The 22138-nt window shown below is 37.3% G+C and overlaps 1 protein-coding gene across 8 annotated transcripts in view; it reads left to right on the plus strand.

Moving 5' to 3' along the window:
- Positions 1–22138, plus strand: part of LRRC7 (leucine rich repeat containing 7) — a 550975-nt gene that overhangs the window by 213427 nt on the left and 315410 nt on the right. The window lies entirely within an intron of this gene.

Genomic DNA, 22138 nt, shown 5'->3' on the forward strand with positions numbered 1-22138 from the left:
TTCTGTTTAGATGATCTGTCCATTGTTGTAAGTGGGGTGTTAGAGTCCCTTAGTATTATGGTATTATTACCAATGAGTTTCTTTATGTTTATGATTCATTGATTTATATATTTGGATGTTCCACATTTCAAGCATAAATGTTTACAATTGTTACATCTTCTTGGTAGATAGACCCCTTTATTATGCTATAGTGCCCTTCTTCATCTCTTGCTACAGTCTTTATTTTAAAGTCTAGATTGTATGAAGTAAGTATGACCACTCCGGCTTTCTTTTGTTGACCATTAGCATGATAGATGGTTCTCCATCCCCATACTTTCAATCTGAAGGTGTCTTTAGGTCTCCGGTGGGTTTGTTTTAAACATCATATAAATGGATCTTATTATCTTATCTATTCTGCTACCCTATGTCTTTTGATTGGAGCATTTAGTCCATTGACGTTTAGAGTGAGTACTTTAAGATATGAATTTATTGGCATTATGTTGCCCATAGAGTTGGGGTTTCTGGTGGTGTTCTCTGGTCCTTTCTAGTCTTGCTTTTGGTCTTCTTTTCTTTTTTTTTTTTTCCACCTTTTCTCCTCTCAGAGTGTCTCCTTTAAAATCTCTTTCAGGGCTGGTTTAATAGTTATGAACTCCTTTAATTTTTGTTTGTCTGGGAAACTTTTTATCTCTCCTTCTATTTTGAATGCCAGCCTTGCTGGATAAAGAATTCTTGGCTGCATATTTTTCTTATTCAGCACATTGAATATATCCTGCCACTCCTTTGTGGCCTGCCAAGTTTCTGTGGATAGGTCTGCTGCAAACCTGATCTGTCTTCCCTTGTAGGTTAAGGACTTTTTTTCCCTTGCTACTTTCATGATTCTTTCCTTGCCTGAGTATTTTGTGAAGTTGTCTATGATATGCCTTGTTGATGGCCATTTTCTTGTTGAATCTAATGGGAGTCCTCTTTGCTTCCTGGATTTTGATGTCTGTGTCTTTCCCCAGGTTAGGAAAGTTTCCTGCTATGATTTGCTCACATAACCCTTCTATCAATTTTTCTCTCTTCATCTTTTGGCACCCCTATGATTCTGATGTGCCTTTTTAATGAGTCATTGATTTCTCTAATTCTTAAATTGTGCTCTTTTGCTTTAGTCCCCTCTTTTTTTCTGCTTCATTATTCTCCACAAGTTGTCCTCTATATCACTAATTTGCTGCTCTGCCTCATCCATTCTTGCTGCTGTGGCTGCTATTCGAGAATGCAGCTCAGTTGTAGCATTTTTTATTTCATCCTGACTAGCTTTTACTTCTTGTATCTCCACAGAAAAGGATTCTAATCTATTTTCAACCCCAGTTTGTATTCTTATTACCGCGATTCTAAATTCTGGTTCAGACATCTTGCTTTTATCTGTGTTGATTAAGTCCCTGGCTGTGGTTTCTTCCTGCTCTTTCTTTTGGGGTGAATTCCTTTGTATTGTCATTTTGAAGAAGAAAAGGAATTAATAAGGTAAAAAAAAATTTTAAACTAAAAAATTAAAAACAGCACACACAAACAAATAAAATAAAAACAAATCAAAAAAAGGTCCTAGATCCTAGGTGTGTTTTGGTCTGGTTGTTGAAAGGAGCTTGATAGATTAGAGAAAAAAGGGAGTAAAAAAAAGAAAGAAAAACGTTTGAAAATTTGAAAAATGAATACAATGAAATAGAATAAAATGAAATGATAGAAGTAAAATAGAATTTGAAAAATTTACCAAAAAGTAAAAAGTATAGTAGAAAAAATAAAATATTTTTAATAAAATTTGAAAATAAAAATAAATTTTTTATCTTTCTGTATTCAAGAAAAAGAAAAAAAACAAAAAAGACAAAAAAGAATATTGAATAGTTCGACCAGCAAACAGACTGAAATATGATTGAAATTACATCATTTTCCCCTAGAAGTCAAACTATGATGCACTTTATAGTCTGTACATTAAGCAGGCAGAGAGACTTGTATTGTTCCTGAAGAACCAGGTTGGCCCAGTCAGGCAGGGCTTAGTGTAACGGCTCTGTTCTCCTCTAGATAGTGCTACTCAGCTTACTGTGGTGGATTGTTGTGGCGCCTGTAATTGTGTATGTGCATGCCCAGGAGGGGTGAAAATGGTACCACCCAGCTATTCAATCTCTAATATCAGAACTCTGTGCTTTCCCTGACAAACAATTGTGCACCCCTCCTTTGCTTCCAGCTTCCGTCCACTCCCTGCTTTTACATTCTCCATGACCAAGCCGTCATATTGCCAGGAGGCACTTCCCTCCTGAGTTTTATCTCAGATGCAGCTGTGTTTCCCAATCCCTCACTTCTGAGGGACTGTGGCTTTGACCTGCTCAGACATTCTGGTGGAGGGTCTCACCAAGAAATGGCTGGGTGCTGGCCACACCAAGGAACGTTGTGGGACCGTGCTGCTGCTAATGCTCAGAGACTGCGGCTGGGTGCCAGCCTGCCCCAGAAAAAGTTCACACAATCATGTAGCAGCAGTGTTTTAGGAATTATAGGAAATCACAACACACATCTGGCACCAGGCTTCATCCTTAACGTCCTTGTTCCAGCACCAGTGAATGTGGTTGTTTTCTGGGGTCAGCTAGGACCTTTGCCTGTGGGGTGGCCACACAGCCTCTACCAAATGTCCTCCCAGCAGGGGAACTGCCTTTCCCTGTGTGGCCCAAAGACCACCTGGACCTCACTCTGATCCTGGGGATTTGCCCTTCCCACCATAGCACCACCAGGTATTGAGCCGTGGAGTTTCAGACTCTGTGCTCCCCCTGTTTATAGAGTCTTAATGGAATTTAAACCCTCTCCTTTCTCCTTTCTCCTTTTTTAGTTCAGTCCCTACGGCTGTTTCCACTTTTCCACTTTCTTTCCAGCTGCTTTTGGCAGGGTGGGGGGTGCTTTTCTTGTATTCTCCCCCAGTCTCCATCCTCATTCTGCAAGCAAAAACCACTACCTGCCCTCCACAGCTTCTCTCTCCCCCAGTTCACCTCTCCTCGCTGTGTACCTGCTGAGTTCTGTGGTTCAGGTTGTGTAGATTGTTGATTTAATCCTCAAATCTGTTTTCCAGGTGGGCAGGATGGTTTAGTGTTGATCTGCTGTATTTCATGGACATGAGATGCAAAAAAACCCATGCTGTTCCACCATCTTGGCTCTTCCCCCACTTGCTGGGCTTTTTTTGATATAGCAGATCTAGTTTGCCACAGATTCCATGCAGGCTGTCCCCTAGCATTGAAGTTGGCTGTCTAGCTCCTATAGAAAATTGGAGTTTGCAACCTAATATAGATATTCACTATTTTTTTCATGAAAAAATAATTCACTTTTGCTTTGTGCCTGATACTTCTCTAGTCACTTAGAAGCAGCTGTTGAACAGATGTATGTACTCTGTAGCATGGAAGTCAGACATTGAACAAATAACTGTATAAAGTATACTGTTTATTATGATGGGTGGAGAAGGAATGGGTGTTTTGGAAACATGTAGTGGGGCATCTTTCCTGAGTAATGTCATTGCAACTAAGACTTAACGACAGTAAAAGTTCACTAGAAGAGGAGAGAGCTGTATTTCCAGAGACAGTGCATATGAGGCATATTTAAGGAACTGAAAGAAGTTTAGTATTGCTTAAATACACAGTGTAAGAAAGATGGTGAGAAACAAGGCTGGAGAGTTATGAAGGCCATCTACTCTAAGATTGGCAGTTTGAATTTTATCCTGAAATATATGGAAATTTATTTGAGAGTGTATCTGGTAATAGCATCATCACATAGTTTTGAAAGTTCTAGCTACACTAAGAATAGAAATAAAAGAGTAGTCCCAGAAGCAATGAGACCGGTTAGACATATCTTCTAGAAATCTATGAGGTGTGATGATGGTCTGGCCCCAGATGGTGACCCTTGAGGATGGAGCAAAGGACACAGATTGGAGATGCTTTTTGGAGGCAAAATTTACTGGATTTGGTCATCTGCTTTGTATCTATATTTCAAAAGAAGAAGTAAAATGAGTGACAGGTGACTCAGGTTTCTAGAAGAGGATGTGAGTGTAAACCAACAGACAGAAAGTATGGAATTTGGGAAACCAGACCCCAGTTCAGGGGACTGGTAATGAGTAACTATGGAAACCATGTGCATATCACACTGAGAGAGCAATCTGCCAAGACTGGAGCTGGCTACACAGGATGCAGAAGTGAGTTCCTCCAGAATCAAATTAAGATGAAATTTATCTAATGTGCTTTAGCATTTGAAAATATAATTGCTGGGCATTTGATAGAGCTGTTTGAGCATTTGGGGGAAAAAAATAAGGATAGATGCATAGGAAACCAAGCAAATAAAACCTGAAGGAACTTAAGGAAAAAAATCTTTTTTGAGTAAACAAAAACACAGTGTACAATAAACATTATTAATATTAGCATTAACTACTGATTTGACAACAAATTAGGATGTATGTATAATGGGAAGATGAGGAAAAAGAGAGGAAGTGATGGTGAGAAATGATATGATTTTTCAACTGCCATAATATGAAATACACTTGGCCCTTGAACAACACAGGGGTTAGTGGCATCGACCCCTGTACAATCGAAAATCCACATATAACTTTTGACTCCCCCAAAACTTAACTACTGATAGTCTACTGTTGACCTGAAGCCTTACCAATAACATAACAATTGGTTAACATATTTTGTGCTATATGTGTTATATACTGAATTCTTACAATAGAGAAAATGAAACGATATTAAAATTATAAAGAAGAGAAAATATACTTATAAGACTTAACTGTATTGATAGACACTCACAGATAAGTGGTCCTGTGCAATTTAAACCCTTGTTGTTCAAGGGTCAGCTATATATAGACAGTGTCTACAACTGATAAAAGAGGACGTTTAGGGGTGTCTGGGTGGCTCAGTTGGTTAAGCATCCAACTTCAGCTCCAGTCATGATCTCATGGTTTGTGGGTTTGAGCCCCATGTCAGGCTCTATGCTGACAGCTCAGAGCTTGCAGCCTGCTTTGGATTCTGTGTCTCCCTCTCTTTCTGCCCCTCTCCTGCTCATGCTCTCTCTCTCTCAAAAATAAAAATAAAAAATATAGTAATAATAAAGAAGAAGAAGAAATACATGTGTAATCTCTAGAAATATGGAAGAAATTATAAGAAATAAAAGCTTAAAAAGTTGAAAACAACTACTTCTATAAGAGGAACGGTAGGTTGCAAATGAGAGGACAAAGAAGTGAAGTAATGTTCTTATCAAGGTAAACGTTAATTTAAAAAAAAAAATTAAAAGAAAGAAACTTGAGCTGGAAGAGAAAACCAGGGGTTAACCTCTTGCTGGATCTGACCGTATTGTGGTCCTTTCTTTTGAAAATGATCTGTAAGATGCAGTGGTGAATGCAAATGTCCAGTGCTCAAGTAAATTATAAAGTATTATTTGAGAAAAGTAAATGATATAAGAAGTAAAAATGTAAATGTACAAAGGTGGGTCAGTATCTGCTATCTATTGTTTTAATTAATTCTTACAATAGTTATTAGCTGATTATTACTTGTTTTGAATGTTATTCATTTCCTGGCTCAGTCATTATTATGTGAAGTGGTTCTAATGCAAAGGGGGCATTTTACTAAAAAAGCAATTTGGACTCACTTCTAGAATGATATCAGCCTTTAGGGAACTGATAGAGGATTATTTCCCTAGAGTATAAATGAAGTTGCTTCATTTCTTATTTGCTTGTTTTTTTTTATACATTTATCCTCTAAATTTCTAGAGAAATTAGGGCACAATTCCTCTATCAAATGTTTTATTATACTGTAGAGAAATAATGCTCCATCAGTTCCCTAAAGGCTGATTTCATTCCAGAAGTGGGTCCAAATTGCTGCATTAGTAGAATGCCCTTTCTGATTTAGAACCACTTCGAGATCCAGTTTTTGACCAGGGACTCCTGGAAAGTCAGGCCACTCCCAACTTGTGATTGGGGCATGAAATTCCTTCAACCTGATTATGAGGCTGATCTTCCATAGATTTACCTCTAGTCATATGTAAAAATCACCATGTGAACATTTGCTTCCAAAATTCAGTACAGACATATGAGGCCGTGAGTTAGGATCTACTATAGTATACATGTGCTATGTTTTTCCAGAATGGCAACTAATTAAGAAGATTTCTAAGAGAGAAATAGGAATACGTTATAAAATCAAATACAAAATTCATCTACATTGCAAAGTTAACAAGTCATGTTCGCCGTATTCTGTTGTTAGAGGTACTGTACCATGGCAGAAAAGTTTAAGAGACCCTCAACTAGACTTCAGAGATAATGAACTGTTCCCCAGGTGCTGAGAAATGATAGGAAACAAGAGAAGCAAAGGATATGAATAATGTAAACTCACACTTATTGCCTGCTAGCTGGTGTTATTTAACTTGGAAGGTCAGCTTCATAATTCCACTAGAGCCTGTAGTTGCTGAGACAAAGAGAAGTTAGAAGTGAAATGTCTGGTGTAGTGGAAAACAGTAGGGCTTTAGAACCAGGCAGATTTGAATTTGAATTGCAGATTTCCTGCAAGCCCTACATCTCAGTTTCTCCCCTATTTAAGAGATAACCTCTACCTTCCAGGATTGTTTTACCAGCATCTTGTGTTTGTCATTTATTGACCTTGTGGTAATTCTTTGTTGTTATAGATTAAAAACAATGCGTGTGAGGTGTGAGTATGGGACCTGGCAAAACCTCATTTGTTAGCAGCTGCTAGACAATAAAGGACAACAGAAAGCTGACTTTTTTCTGTGAAATGAGAAATGATAAGCCACTTTACAGAAAGGAAGTTATTTCCTTTTTTAAATTAACAGTGATGTGAAAAAAGAAAATCTTTTGTAGATACCTATTCTTCCAGAAATTATGTGAAAATTAGTTTTTAACAAAATCCTGGAGATATTTATCCTTTCTATACCAAGAAGTAGTTTGCTGTGTCTGTAAGGAACCCACAGCAGCAATAAATTAGTTAAATCTTAAGCATGGATTGGAGGAAATGCCAGTATTCTATGTATCTCTTTAGAAATGTTTTGCTTGATTTCCTAGTATCAAGCAGACTCACTGTTGATTTTTCATTTTGGCTTCAGTGAATATGCATGTGCGTGAGTGTGTGTGTGTGGGGGGGGGGGTTATTTATTGCCTAAAGAGTTAACTCTGTTGTCTTTAAATTTTAAGTAAATGAATTAAACATTTGTTCTCTTTTTTGAGGTGGCAATAAAGGTTAATTGTGTTAAATTTAACTCTCAGGGCCCTCAATTGTCCCTTGTCTGTGTCAGTAGCCTTTAATAGGAATAAAGGTTCTCTTCTTTGTTCTAAACAATTAAGAATTGACTACATAAAAGCTTGTAATATACATTCACCACATGAATCTACTCATTAACATTAACGATGGCTCTTTCTGTCATTGCCAGGGAGGGACTGTCAGCAGCCTGCTCAGAAGTTCTAACTCTCTGGAGAAATGGAGCAGGGTACAGGCCAGAGGAGCAGGGCATGGGGGATGCTAACAGGGAAGTCCAAACTCTGTTAAGAACAGAGCCAAGGGAACTAGGGAGCGGGGAGTTCTAAGGAGGGACTGATGGAATTGTCGAGGAACACGGATGCCATGCAAGGCGAAAACTAGGTAATTCATTAGACTGGGCAATACAGTTTTATTTATGCCTTTTACAATAACAACTTGAGGCTCTTCATCTTCCCACTTTCTCTAGGGTATCACATTCATCCATTCTCGTGCTCTTAGCTACTGTACTGAAGACACAAATCTATTTTGCCTGCTGAGCCCTATCTCTCAGTCTTCAGATTTATGTGTGCTTTCTGGATTTTCTTGAATATTCACACTCAACAAGTCTACTTTCCTCCCTTTAAAACCCTTCCGTTCTATATTCTGTCTCAGTTGGTGACTCTCCTTTCAGTAGCAATAGCAGGACCCTGTCATTCTTTCCCTCCTTATTTACCTTCCACCTCAAGTCAACAGCAGTAGTGTCAATTTTGCTACCAAATATTTCTTAAATCTAATCTTACCTCTCCACCCTGTAAACAGAGCCTTTGTGAGGCCCTCAGCATCTCTTACTGGACTAATGGAACACTCTCCTTATTGATAGGCCTGAAGCCTGCTCTTTTTTGCCCCAATTTATTCTTCACACAGCCAACAGTGATATATCCAAATGTAAATATGACCAGGCCACAGCATAGACTAAGACTGTTCCCTGTCTCCTCTTTAACTTACAGAACAAAACCACGCAACTGAGCTTATCATGCTACTGTGAGGCATTGTCTGGCTACAGCTGACCTTGCCAGCCTCTCACCTTTGCTCTCATGTGAAGTGTCCCTCAAACACAAAACCCTTTCTTGCCTCTAAGCTCTTTCTTCTGCCTCATAGGTCCCCTTAAGAGTCACCTCACTTGTCACCTCCTCCCACAACCGTCATTCCTCACTCACTGGCAATTATTTAACTCTCCCCTGTGTCTCCATATTACCATGTGTAGAGTTCTGCAGTGGCACTTAACAAACCTAAGGTAATTGTTCATTCAATACACATTTGTTGAATACCTACTGGACTCTAAGGAAATAGGGTTGAGGAAGAAAGGCATTAGGATATGGGACTATGTCTATTTAGTCTTTGTTTCAACAGGAAACACAATGTTTGGTTCACAGTTAGGGTCTCACTAAATATTTGTTGCATAATTAATTGGAATATGATTTTGTAAAAGTGGATTGTAGAACTGCATACACAAGATTATATGAAACCACAGTAGAGAGACAACCAATCATGCTTTGCTGGGATGAGGGGTTGGGGGGTGGGGGTGGGGGTGGGGAATTATGCTGGGCAGAAGTGCATTGTTAGAGGTAATACTAGAACACAGTCCAACTGGGCTTTTGGAATGCTAAATTGAGCCTTAGAGAAAATGTATGAACTTGCTCAACAGCAGGTGGCTAGTTAGGGTAGAATCAGAATTCAAATCTAGGTGTGTTTGATTCCAAAGTTTATAACTTTTCTACCATGACTACAAGTGGAAAAGAGACTCCAGCTATACTATAAGCCATCTTTTGTTTGATTTACTGATTGGCAGGGCTATCCAGCACAAGTTGGATTTTTAGTTACCTGTAACTGATCAAAGCATAAATAGAAAAAAACCTTGCTATCTATATAGGAATGTCTAAATTAATGCCATTCAACCCAGTTGCTCACAAACCATATTGATTACTCTCTCTATAGACAAAGCCAAGACTTTTATAAATGTCAATTAGCCAGGTTTTTTTTACCAACTACTAGTTACTAAAAAGGCAACAAAAGAAACCCCCAAGGTATACCTGTGGGCACACAAGCAACACACCAAAACATACGTGCATATGCATGCCATTGCATCACTTGTCTTAAATATTATAGAGATACCAGGAATTTGCCCCAAATGCTTAGCAGCAAGTTCAAAATTAAGAACATTTAAAGTGCTGCTTTTGGGGGCACCTGGGTGGTTCAGTCGGTTAAGCCTCGGATTGTTGATTTCAGTTCAGGTCATGATCCCATGGTTCATGAGACTGAGCACTGCGTCAGGCTCTGTGCTGACAGTGTGGAGCCTGCTTGGGATTCTCTCTCTCCCTCTCTCTATGTCCCTCCACTGTTCATGCATGCTCTTGCTCTGTCTCAAAATACATACACACATACATACATACATACATACATATTTTTTAAAAATAAAAAAGTGCTGCTTTTATATTCAGCTTTTACTTTTTTTCTATTTCTTTTTTGGTATTATTAGCTTGTTACCATCAAGTGAAGTAATTATGGATATGTGAGTTTAAAAACATTTTCATTTAAAAACTTCCAAACGCATGTTTTGATCAAGTAGAATGGTTATGGCAAGGTTGCTATGCCTTGTATATTCAAACTGACAGCTGTTACTCCAATAAAATAGATATATCTCCTTCCTTCTAAGACGATGACAAATGCTAGAATAACCTTGCTGTTCTAAAGGAAGAAATGATTCAACAACACCCTTGTACAAATTGTTGCTGAAAAAGATCTATATTTTAAAAACAACAGCAGTGATGTTTATTGTTTTCTGGGATAAAATGTTTAGGTATTTCTTGTAGTTGTCATCTTTATGTGAGAGAGAAAAGAGCTTTTCTCTGCAGCACAGTCAGTACTACTAAAATGCCCTAGAAGGGTTTTTAAGTGCCCCCTTTACCTAGAGCTGCAGTCTTATTTCATGCATCAGCACTGCCAAGCCCACACCTCCTACATCAACCTATCGCTCCACTGCTGCCGGGGATCTTAATGTTTCTTGTACCCCAAAACCCTCCCTTCCTTGACTGCCTCAAATCAAGTCTGAAGGATTTCTCCTCCCAGTGTGTCTGCCTCCTCACCCTTCCTGACAGTGCCTTAACTAAGACTCTTGTTGTTTTTAGCCTAGCGATTTTCTGACCATCCACCTGTCTGCTTCTGGTCACAGGTGCCAGTTGTTTCTCAAAAAACAAAAAACAAAAAAGAAAAAACCTGAGTCAGTCACTTCCCCCAATTATGAACACTTAAGGAGTGAACATTAATGGATGGGAACAGTATAAAACAGTTTGAAAGGCACGTGAATCCACACATCCCAATTCTCTAGGTTAAAAGCAAGGTCTAGAAGTGTTTCTTTGGAAATAAAAAATGCACTTTGCAAAGGCCTCTTTTTATTATAGTATTTATTTCATTGCATTATATTCTTTTTCTGTATTTATAACCACTAGCTGACTGTATACTTGAGGAAGGGGATATTTTGTTATTTATCTTTGGGTCCTGTCACTGTGTCTGTTACTGAGTAGATGTTCAAGGGTGCTCCCTGAATGCAAGCAGTCAGGAAGGAAGGGAAATGAGAAAAAGGGCAGAAGTAAGGAAGAAATGGAAGGAGGGAAGGAAAAGAAAAGGGAAGGGAGAGAGGAAGGAAAAAAAACAAGCAAATGAACATCATAATTAGAAGCTTACAATTTCATTTTTTTACTCTATTATTTTTGAGTTGGCTTTTTCTAACTAAAAATAATTAACATTTGTATTAAACTAAAGAATCTTCAAATTGTTATTATAATGTGCATAAAATTATTATTTTTTAAACAGCTTTCAAAAGAACTTGGAAACACCATACTGCTTGAACACTTTTAAAGGGGTTCAAAAGAAGAACATCTAAGAAACCAGCCATTCAGCAATGCCAACTCATCAGTCATTTTCCCTGTTGGAATCCCCTTGTGCCAACACATGGCATTAATAAACCTCTCATTGAATATTTATAATCTTATATGATACTTTTCTGGAAAAGTGTTTATTTTTTTATTCACAAGCAACTAATATTTTTTGTTTGTGGTGGAAAAATAAACATCTTATATCTTAGTTTTTTCTAAGGAACTGTTTTGAGATATAGTCATTCACATTCATGACATTTTTATTGTGCCCTTAATTTTCCAAGTCTGAGTCAAAGGTGGTAATAAAATGTTAATCCAAGTTATAACAGCTTGCATTTGTATAGCACCTCAGGGTTAGCAAAGTGCTATAACATATACTCACATTTACTCTAATTTAGGTCCTTGCTGTTAAATATAGTCCCTGAATCTGAGTTTTCTTCCCTAATCTTCCTGGGACCATAATGAAGGGTTCAAGTTTCCCACTGTCTTATTCACTCTCCCCTCTTAGGCAGCTGCCAACTTCTGTCAGTTGTCACTGTTATCTTTCCAAAACACAGATCTGATGGCGCAGAGGGAGCAGCGTGCTGCAGTAGAAATGGTTTTATAGCAGACAGAACCGAATTTGAATGCTGGCTCTGACACTTCTCAGGTGTCTGATACTGTAAAAGTTAACCTCCCAGTTCTCTCATCTGCAAAGTAGGGATAATAATACCTTCCTTGCAACATTGTTGTAAGAAATAGTGACGATATATTTTAAAATCTAACTTAGTGGCTTGCACCTATATAATAGACACTCAGGAAATGGTGCCAGGACTATCTTGTTATTTACCATTCCCCTGTATTAGAATATTCATGAAAGAACAATGGTTTACTGAGAAAGTACAGTGTGTCAATGATACCCTGCAGATGCTGCAGGAACTACAGAAACTTACAGTCTAACAATCTCCAAATAGTGACATCCAGGCTTCAATAGGGATAAATATCAAATTTTGTGAGTGTACACGAGTAGAGCCAAGTAAACTGATATTAAGCTGTGACCTGAAAGACTGGAGGGCCTCATCTTGGAGATGGGGTAGAAGGGAGCTGGGATAGGGTGGAATGGAGAAAAGCTTCAGCTGAAGACCTGGCTTTGCAAAGACAAGGCAGAGTAAAGTGGGTACAGAAACTGGAGCTGCTGAGTGTGGCAGGAGATATGGTAATGCAGGCCAGTAGAAGGGAAGGTGTAAGGAAGAGACGGGACAGGGGAATGACAAGATGAGAAACAGGAGAGGTGAAAGGCATCGAAAGCCACATTGAGGAATCTGGGCTCTGCTCAGAAGAGAGCAGGAAGACAATGAAAACATAAGCAGGGGATGGACCTGATTACATCTGCTTTTCCAGAAGTAACATGTTATGACCTACTACAAGGGTTCTTAGCCTGCTCCACAGATCCAAGCATGGGCTTCTGGTGGTTTGCAAGTTCTTGAAATGGGTGGCAAATATGCGTGTTTGTGCATGTGTGTGCGTGCGTGTGTGTGTGTGCGTGTGTGTGTTTCTGGAGATAGCAACTGTAAAGTTGACACAAATGATTAAAGATTACCATCCAAGCGCTTCCTGTAGGATAAAGCCTAGGCTCTTAGACCCTTTCACATTCTGGCTAAAACTTTCATTTCCTGTTGCCTTCCACAAAATTTAGATGGTCGCCACTTTTTTTTTCTTTCCACTATTCCTAATATGTCTCTGAGCCTTTCCTCCTAGTACAGCTTTCTAGACTTCTCTGCTTTTCCCAGTCTATCTTCACCTCCCCAGCCCACCTTCTGCTCACAGAACTATCCCTCTCTTAAAGTTGGATGAAATGTTTCTACCTTCTTGAGGCATTCTCTGGTATTTTTCCCCTGCTATTCTCTAGCACAAGACAAAGTCACAGTCATAGATTTCTGAAGATCCAGCTGTAATAAGAGATAGACAAATAGACCAATGTACTAGAAATAGAAAGTCCAGAGACTAACTCATACTTACGTGGAAATCAGATATACAACAGAACTTGTCTTGTAAATTGGTGGAGAAATAATGGACTGTTTTAAAAATGGTGCTAGAATAACTGGTCATCTATAAAGGGAAAAGAATGGATCCTTACTTCACATCCTTCTCAAAAATAAATTCCAAATGAGTCAAGTCAAAGCATTAAAGCTTTTAGAAGAAAAGAAAATAGGAGACCATCTGTACATATTAAAACTGAGGGATAAATTTGACTACTGTAAATGACTTTTTATCAAAAGATACCATAAAAAGAATGGGAAGAAGAGCCATGTATTGAGAGAACTGGCAAAGAATTAGTATCCAGAATATGTGATGGAACTCTTTCAAATGAATAAAACAAGAAAAATATGTTCAATTTTATTAGTTATTAGGTAAAATGTATTACCATTGTTTATCCCACAGATTGGGAAAAAATTATATAGTCTGAAAATACCAAATTTCAGAAATAGTATGAAGAAACAAGAATTCTTATCCTTGGAGCACCTGGGTGACTAAGTCAGTTAAGCATCTGACTCTTGGTTTCAGATCAGGTCATGATCCATTGGTTCATGAGATTGAGCCCCATGTAGGGCTCTGTGCTGACAGAGAATCTGCTTGGGATTCTCTGTCCCCCTCTCTCTCTTCCCCTAACCCGCCTGTGCAGTCTCTTGTGATCTCTCTCTCTCCCTTTCTCTCAAAATAAATAAATATTTTTTAAAAAAAGAATTCTTATCCTTGTTTGTGAGAATTTAAATTGTTACAGCTACATTGGAAAAAAATTTCTATAACTTAGTAAATTTGAGCATATGTCTACCTCCTTAGAGAAATGTCTGTATATGTGCACTAGCAGACATGTATAAGAATATTCTTAGCAGTATTGCTTTATATTAGGAAAAAAAGGAAAAAAAGACAAAAGTCTGTCAATAATAGAATATATAAGAAAATTGTGTTATATGAAGTGCAAAGTAGTAACAGTGAATCAATAGATTATATACATCAACATGGAATAATTTTGATAATATTGAGTGAAAGCAAGTTGCGGAAGAAACCATGCAGTATTATTCCAGTTAATATAAGTGGACTAATCTTAACAATATGTATTTTAGGATTAGTAGACTTGTGGTAAAAGTACAAATAAAAGTGAGCAAATGAGTAAAATAAAATTCCACAAACTGGTTGCCTCAAGATGGGTCAGGTAGGAAACAAAGGACATGAATGGGAGGGGCAGAAAGTAGCTTTTTAAACTGGATTGAGGAATATGGATTTTTGTTGTATCATCATAATTTTTATTTTTAATTTTTTTATACTTATTTATTTTCGAGAGAGAGGAAGAGACAGAGCATGAGTAGGGGAGGGGCAGAGAGAGAGGGAGGCACAGAATCCAAAGCAGGCTCCAGTCTCTGAGATGTCAGCACAGAGCCTGATGTGGGGCTCGAACTCACAAACAGTGAGATCATGACCTGAGCTGAAGTCAGACGCTTAACCGACTGAGCCACCCAAGTACTCCTATCATCATAATTTTTAAAAGAACATACAGATTATATAAACTCTTGTATATGCACATTTCACAATAAAAAAGTTACAAAGAGAAAAGGAATCATAAGATACATATAATGGCCCAGAAAAGACATGGTTCCTTTGCTTAAGGGACTCTTCTTTATTTTTGTTTTTTTCTACATTATGTTACCATTTTTCTCTCTTTGTTTTTTTAATTTTTTTTTAACGTTTATTTATTTTTGAGACAGAGAGAGACAGAACATGAACAGCGGAGGGGCAGAGAGAGAGGGAGACACAGAATCTGAAACGGGCTCCAGGCTCTGAGCTGTCAGCACAGAGCCCGATGCGGGGCTCGAACTCACGGACTGTGAGATCATGACCTGAGCTGAAGTTGGACGCTTAACCGACTGAGCCACCCAGGTGCCCCTCTCTTTTTAAGCTGCATACTTAACTCATTCATTTCAGCCTTCTATTTTTCCTAATGTAAGCTTTGAAGGCGACAAATCACTCCCAATTTCTCGAGCTATCTCCTGCCATTCTTAACACACGTTTTATTATCACTTACTTGTATTTTGTAATGTCCAATATGATTTCTCCTCTGACTCAAGAGTTCTTAAATTTAAATTTTTACAAAACTTTTAAAGTTATCTTTTGGTTAATAATTTATAACTTGAATTATGGTCCAAGAATTTGGCCTTTTTATTACAAGTTCTTTGAAGTTTGTTGAGAATTTCTTTACATCTGGTACATGGTTGATTACAAGTTTTTCATATGCACCTTTAAAAACATTTATTTAATGTTTGTTTGTTTGTTTGTTTGTTTAGAGAGACAGAAAGAGTGTAAGCAGGGCAGGGACAGAGAAAGAAGGAGACACAGAATCCAAAGCAGAGTTCAGGCTGTGAGCTGTCAGCATAGAGCCCAAAGCCCAGCTTGAACCCACGAACCATGAGATCATGACCTGAGCTGAAGTCAGATGCTCAACTGACTGAGCCACCCAGGTGCCCCTCATATGCACTTAAAAAAAAATTGCTATGTAATGGTTGAGTTCAGTGTTCTCTATGTGTCCACTAGTTCAATCTAGTGGCCATCAATTCTATATCTTTTCTTTTATTTTTGTTTGTTTATTTATTTTTTATTTATTTTTATTTTTAATATAATTTATTGTCAAATTGGCTTACATACAACACCCAGTGCTCATCCCAACAATGGCCCTCCTCAATGCCCATCACCCATTTTCCCTGTCTTTTGATTTGCCTCCATCCCTCTCTGTTTGTAACTAGTTTTTCCCCTTCCCTTCTCCTATGGTCTTCTGTTAAATTTCTCAAGATCCACACATGAGTGAAAACATATAGTATCTGTCCTTCTCTGACTGACTTATTTCACTCAGCATAATACCTTCCAGTTCTATCCATCTTGCTGCAAATGGCATGATTTCATTCTTTCTTGTTGCAAAGTAGTATTCCATTGTATATATAAACCACATCTTTATCCATTCATCAATTAATGGACATTTAGGCTCTTTCCATAATTTGGCTATTGTTTAAAGCACTGCTATAAACATTGAGGTACATATGCCTCTATGTATTAGCACTCCTGTATCCCTTGGGTAAATTCCTAGTAGTGCTATTGCTAGGTCATAGGGTAGTTCTATTTTTAATTTTTTGAGGAACATCCACACTGTTTTCCAGAGTGGCTGTACCAGTTTGCATTCCCAACAACAGTGCAAGAGGGTTCCCGTTGCTCCACATCCTTGCCAGCATCTGTAGTTTCCTGATTTGTTCATTTTAGCTACTCTGACCAGTGTGAGGTGGTGTCTCAGTGTGGCTTTGATTTGTATTTCCCTGATGAAGAGTGACATTGAGCATCTTTTCATGTGTCTGTTGGCCACCTGGATGTCTTCTTTAGAGACATGTCTATTCATGTCTTTTGCCCATTTTTTCACTGGATTATTTGTTTTTCATGTGTTGAGTTTGGTAAGTTCTTTATAGATTTGGATACTAACCAAAATCCTTTATCCAATATGTCATTTACAAATATCTTTTCCCATTCAGTCAGTTGCCTTTTAGTTTTGTTGATTGTTTCCTTTGCAGCACAGAAGCTTTTTATCTTGATGAGGTCCCAATAGTTCAATTTTGCTTTTAATTCCCTTGTCTTTGGAGATGTGTCAAGCAAGAAATTGCTGTGGCTGAGGTCAAAGAGGTTGTTGTCTGCTTTCTCCTCTAGGGTTTTGATGGTTTCCCTGTCTCATATTTAGGCCTTTCATTCATTTTGAGTTTATGTTTGGGTATGGTGTAAGAAAGTGGTCTAGTTTCAACCTTCTGCATGTTGCTGTCCAGTTCTCCCAGCACCATTTGATAAAGAGATTTTTTTTTTCCATTGGATGATTTTTCCTGCTTTGTCAAAGATTAGTTGGCCAGACATTTGTGGGTCCAATTATGGGTTCTCTATTCTATTCCATTGGTCTATGTGTCTGTTTTTGTGCCAGTACCATACTGTATTGATGATTACAGCTTTGTAGTAGAGGCTAAAGTCTGGGATTGTGATACCTCCCACCTTGGTTTTCTTTTTCAATATTACTTTGGCTATTTGGGGTCTTTTGTGGTTCCATACAAATTTTAGGATTGTTTGTTCTAGCTTTGAGAAGAATGCCGGTGAAATTTTGATTGGGATTGCATTGAAACAAATGAAAATGAAAACACAACAATCCAACCGCTTTGGGATGCAGCAAAGGCAGTACTAAGAGGAAAATACATTGCAATCCAGGCCTGTCTCAAGAAACAAGAAAAATTCCAAATACAAAATCTAACAGCATACCTAAAGGAACTAGAAGCAGAACAACAAAGAAACCCCAAACCCAGCAGAAAAAGAGAAATAAGAAACATCAGAGCAGAAATAAATAATATAGAATCCAAAATAAAAAACAGTAGAACAGATCAATGAAACAGAGTTGGTTTTTTGAAAAAAATGAACAAAATTGGTAAACTCATAGCCAGACTTCTCAAAAAGAAAAGAGGGAGGACTTAAATAGATATAATCATGAATGAAAATGGCTTTATCACAACCAATCCCTCAGAAATATAAGCAATTATCAGAGAATACTATGAAAAATTATATGCCAACAAACTGGACAACCTGGAAGAAATGAACAAATTTCTAGACACCTACACACTACCAAAACTCAAATGGGAAGAATTAGAAAATTTAAACAGACCTAAAGCTAGTGAAGAAATTGAATCATTTATCAAAAATCTCTCAGGAAATAAGAGTCCTGGACCAGATGGCTTCCCTGGGGAATTCTGCCAGACATTTAAACAGAGTTAAATACCTATCCTTCTCATGCTGTTCTTTTTGTCTGTTTTCAATAAATTTTTGAGAGATATTTGTTAAAATACCCTGTTATCATGTTACCTCCATGTAGGCAACTTAAACTTTTCTTCAAATATTTTCAAGGTAATGATAGTAGGTGCATACAAGTTTAGAGTTATATATTCCTCATGAGCTGGTATTTATTAGCAGATGGCCACTCTCTCTCTAGTAATACATTTTGCTTCAAATCATTATTGTTGCATAAACTTTCTTTTGATTAATTATGCCAGTTTTATTATTTTTCCATCAAGTTTTCAGTGGATCACCAGTAATAAGATATAGCTTGATTTCTTTTAAATGTTTATTTATGTATTTTGAGAGAGAGTGTGAACAGAGCTGGGGAGGGGCAGAGATACAGAATCCCATGCAGGCTCTGTGCTGCTAGCACAGAGCTGGATGCAGGGCTTGATCCCATGAACCATAAGATCATGACCTGAGCCAAAATCAAGAGTTGGATGCCTAATGACTGAGCCACCCAGGTGCCCCTCACTTGAGTATTTTTAATATTAATATACATGATAGTTTTTGTTTTTAATTGGAGAAACTAATCCATATTTATTGAAGGCTACTCTGGGTATATTTTCATTAATATATTCCATACTAGTCTTCATTTTTATCTATATTGCTTCTGTTAAGTATTTACTTGTTTTCCATTATATTTACTAAATATATGTTTTATTTTTATCTTATTCCATTTATCTTGCTTCTACCCTGTAGGAAATTATGCACCTTATTACTATTGCTTTAGTTGTTACCCTAGAAATTTTTTAATTACTGTAGAAATTAATTTAAAGTTAATCAGTATCTTTAACCTCCTCATAAAGCAAATATCTGAGACTTTTTTAATCAGATTATCTTTTCCCTGATACATATACTTTTCTTCTTCAGAATTTTAGTTCTATGTAGATTTTTCCAGCTTTATTGAGCTATTAGTGACATGAAACATATATAAATTTAAGGTATAGAGTGTGATGATTAAATACATGTATATATTACAAAATAATTACCACAATAAGATGTTATCAGTAAGTTACCACATCTCCATCCCTTCACATAATTATGATTTGTGTGTATGTGTGTGTGCGTAATAACATTTAAGATCTACCTTCTTTAAAACTTTCAACTATATAATATAGTACTGATAATTATAGTCACCATGCTGTGCATTAGATCTCCAGATCTTATTTATCTTATAGCTTGGAATTTATAACCTTTAACCAATATCTTCCCATTTCTCCCATCCCACAGTCCCTGACAACCACCATTCTACTTTCTGTTCCTATGAGTTCAAATTTTTTAGATTCTGCATATAATTGAGATCATACAGTATTTGGCTTTCTCTCTCTGATTTCTTTCACCTAGCATAAAGCCATCAAGATCCATCCATGTTTTCACAAAAGGCAGGATTTCCTTCTGTTTATGGTTGCATAGCATTCCCGAGATACACACACACACACACACACACACACACACACACACACACACACACATATATGTATTTATTTTGAAAGAGAGAGGGAGAGAGGCAGAAGCAGAGGGAGAGAGAGAATCCCACCCAGGGTCTGCACTGTCAGTGCAGAGTCTAATGTGGGGCTTGAACTCATGAACCATGAGATCATGACTTGAGCTGAAATCGAGAGCCGGACACTTAAACAACTGAGCCACCCATGCACCCCACACCATACCTTCTTTCTTCATTCATCTGTTGATGGACACAGGTTATTTCTATGTCTTGGTATTGTGAATATGCTGCAATGAATATGGAGGTGGAGATATCTCTTTGAAGTAAGTGTTTTCATTTCCTTTGTGTATATACCCAGAAGTGGGATTGCTGAATCATGTGGTAGTTCTATTTTTAATTTCCTGAGTAAACTCCATACTGTTTTTAATGGTGGCTGCAGCAGTTTACATTTCTACCAAGAGAGCACAAAGGTCCCCTTTTCTCCACAGCCTTGCCAATACTTGTTTCTTGTCTTTTTGGTAATAGCCATTCTAACAGGGAGGAGGTGATGTGTCATTGTGGTTTTGATTTACATTTCCCTGATGATTAGTGATGTCAAGCATATTTTCATGTACCTGTTGACCATTTGTATGTCTGCTTTGGAAAAGTCCTTTGCCCATTTTTTGATAAGATCATTTTGGTTTTTGTTTTATTTTGTTTTAGTATTGAGTCATATGAGTTCCTTGTACATTATGGATATTAACCCCTTGTTCAATAAATGGTTTAAAAATATTTTTTCTTATTCCGTAGGTTACCTTTGTATTTTGCTGATCATTTCTTTTGGTGTGCACAAACTTTTTAGTTTTATGTAGTCTCACTTGTTTATTTGTGCTTTTATTGTTTGGGTTTTGATGTCATGTCCCCAAAATCTTTGCTAAAACCAATGTCAAAGAGCTTTTTACCTATATTTTCTTTCAGTAGTCCTACAGTTTCACATTTTACATTTAGTATTTAACTCATTTTGAATTAATTTTTGTAAGTGATATAAGATAGGTGTCTGATTTCACTTTTTCCCATGTGGTTATCCAGTTTTCCCATCACTATTTACTGAAGAGACTATCCTTTCATTTATTGGCTACCTTGTCAAAAATTAGTTGACTGTATATAAGTAGGTTTATTTCTGGGCTCTCAATTCTATTCTGTTGATCTATATGTCAGTTTTTATGCCACTACCAAACTGTTTTCAGTTACATTTATGTATGTATGTATGTACGTATGTATGTATGTATTTACCTATCTCTTTACTTTGAGAGAGAGAGAGAGAAAAAAAAAAGGCATATGGACAAGCTGGGGAGGGGAAGAGTAGGTGAAAGAGAATCCCAAGCAGGCTCTGCACTATTAGTGCCTGATGCAGGGCTCTATCCCACAAACCTTGAGATCATGACCTGAGCCAATATCAAGAGTTGGACACTTAACTGACTGATCCACACAGGTGCCCCCTTATATTGGTGTTTTAAACCTTAATTAAAAATTTTGCCATTTTTATTTTTATATAGCCAATGCTTCTTTAGATTTAACCAACTGTGTATTTTAAATTTTTAAAAATGTTAATGCTATTACTTCTTGTAGCTCAGACCTCTCTGCTAGAGTCATTTGCCTTATTCCTAAAAGATGCTCTTTGACAGTTGTTTTGGTGAAAGTGTCTTGGTAGTAAACTCAGTTTGTCTTTTTCTAAAAATGTTGTCATGTTGTCCTTTTCCTAAAAAGTAGCTGTAAGGGGTGCCTGGGTGGCGCAGTCGGTTAAGCGTCCGACTTCAGCCAGGTCACGATCTAGCGGTCCGTGAGTTCGAGCCCCGCGTCGGGCTCTGGGCTGATGGATCAGAGCCTGGAACCTGTTTCGGATTCTGTGTCTCCCTCTCTCTCTGCCCCTCCCCCGTTCATGCTCTGTCTCTCTCTGTCCCAAAAATAAATAAACGTTGAAAAAAAAATTTTTTTAAGTAGCTGTAAATACTATATTACTTACTCTTAGTATTTTAGTAATAACATCTAATGAATCATTGCTTTAATTGGTAAATCTTCTGTCTTTCTCTTTCTCAATCTTTAGAAGGTAATCTTTCCTCTTTGGTAATATTTAAGATCTACTGCCTTTGATACTCTGCAGATTCATATAAGTTTACATATAGTTATTTTTGATTTATCTTATTTAGAATTTGTTGAGCTTCCTTAACCTGAAGATGAGGATCTCTCAACAATTCTGGAATTCCTTAAGAACCTCATCCTCTTTTTCTCTACTAAATTTTATGTACATTTCAAAAAGCTCTTCTTACTGTATTCTTCATGCCATCTAACCAGTCTTTTCTATTTTCCATCTCCATGTCTTTCATTCAGTTCATTTCTTCTTACATCTAGTTCACAATTACTTTCTCCAGCCATGTTTATTCTTCTGTTCTGTGAGCTCTTTTTGATAATGTCTTGTTTTATCATCATGCTTTCTTTCAAATCATACTTTTATTTCTGTGTATAAATTGCATTTTGTGTTTTATAATTCTAGTGTTTGCATTATTTAGAGGCAAGATTATTTTTCTGTAGTATCTCATTCAGTTGATTATTTAATTGTATATTTAGTGATTTTTTTTTAATGATCCCATGTTTCTTGGAACTTTATCTGTGGGAATTCATTGAGGCCTGAA

This window comes from Acinonyx jubatus, chromosome C1 (assembly GCF_027475565.1).
Source record: "Acinonyx jubatus isolate Ajub_Pintada_27869175 chromosome C1, VMU_Ajub_asm_v1.0, whole genome shotgun sequence".
Lineage (NCBI taxonomy): Eukaryota > Metazoa > Chordata > Mammalia > Carnivora > Felidae > Acinonyx > Acinonyx jubatus.